This window comes from Amblyraja radiata, chromosome 6 (genome assembly GCF_010909765.2).
Source record: "Amblyraja radiata isolate CabotCenter1 chromosome 6, sAmbRad1.1.pri, whole genome shotgun sequence".
NCBI lineage: Eukaryota > Metazoa > Chordata > Chondrichthyes > Rajiformes > Rajidae > Amblyraja > Amblyraja radiata.
Genome location: NC_045961.1, coordinates 103,802,598 through 103,803,906, shown reverse-complemented (window position 1 = coordinate 103,803,906; position 1,309 = coordinate 103,802,598). Strand labels below are relative to the sequence as shown.

At 54.9% G+C, this 1,309-nt stretch overlaps 1 protein-coding gene across 3 annotated transcripts in view; it reads right to left on the bottom strand.

Moving 5' to 3' along the window:
* The window catches only part of gdpd4 (glycerophosphodiester phosphodiesterase domain containing 4), a 77,868-nt gene extending 76,789 nt beyond the window's left edge, over nucleotides 1–1,079 (bottom strand). For all 3 annotated transcript variants that reach the window (XM_033023379.1, XM_033023381.1, XM_033023380.1), the window contains exon 1: nucleotides 951–1,079. The gene's annotated coding sequence lies outside the window, so the exon portion shown is untranslated. The remainder of the gene's footprint in view (nucleotides 1–950) is intronic.
* Nucleotides 1,080–1,309: the final 230 nt, after the last annotated feature.

Sequence of the window (1,309 nt, the reverse complement as noted above, 5' to 3'; positions counted from 1 at the left end):
GGGAGAAGAGGGGGGGGAGAGGGGGCGGAGAGAGGGGGAAAAGAGGGGGGAAAAGAGGGGGAAAGAGGGGGGAGAAAGAGGGGGGAGAGGGGGGAGAGCAGAGGGGGGAGAGAGGGGGGGGAGAGAGGGGGAAAGAGGGGGGGGAAAGAGGGGGGGAAAGAGGGGGGGAAAAGAGGGGGGAGAGAGGGAGGGAGAGAGGGGGAGAGAGGGGGAGAGAGGGGGGAGAGAGGGGAGGGGAAGAGGGGGGGAAGAGGGGGGGAGAAGAGGGGGGGAGAGGGGGGGGAGAGGGAGGGGGGAGAGAGGGGGGGAGAGAGGTGGGGGATGAGAGGGGGAAGGGGGGGGGAAGAGGGGGGGAGAAGAGAGGGGGGGGTAGAGGGAGAAAAGGAGTCAACCCAAAACGTCTATTAATTCCTCTCCACAGACGCTGCCTGCCCCTCCGAGTTCCTCCAACATTTTGTCCTTTGGGTCTTTGCAGAACTCAGAGCCTGCCAGCCCCGACCCCGACAAGAGGAAGGGTCCCGACCCGAAACATCTCCTATCCCCACAGACGCTGCCTGAGTTCCTCCAGCACTTTTGTACTTTTTCCCCCCCCAACAAAAAGTTCGAGGCAAACTCCGGCCCAAGTCTCTGTCCGCGTCCAAAACACAAACGTTGCCGTTTCATTTCTGTTTCCAAAAGGCGAATTTAATATATATAGATGTTTCCTGAAACTTAATACTAATACTCTATACGGTCTTTATAGACGAGGGGGAAACAACACTGGCAGCGAATGGTTTCCCAACACCCTGGGATATTAATAAGGAAATAAAGGCATCTTTTAATCTGTATAATAGGTGAAGGAGTGAATGTTAGTCTGCTATAGAAAGTAACCGTGTGTAACCCGCGGCCCGTCTCTCCCACAATATATATATATACACACACATATATCATTGTTCATTGAATATACTCACTGTTTCAGAGCTGGCCGCGCTATGAGTGGAATTATGCACAAGGCTAATCCCACACAGCGCCGACGCTTCAGTCAGTGGCATCTACACCGGGCACATACACACACTACACACACACTGGCAATAACCTGTGGACACACACACTGTGTTGTAGCGGCACAGAGACGGGAGGGAGGGAGGGAGGGAGAGAGTGTGAAAATTTAGGGAGAGTGTGAGAGAGAGTGTGAGAGAGAGGGATGGAGGGAGAGAGGGGGAGAAGGGGAGATGGGCCGAATGGCCTAATTCTTCTCCTATCCCTTGTGACCTTATGATCTCAGACTCCGGCCGACTGAGATAATGGTGGCAGCATCCCGACCACCGCA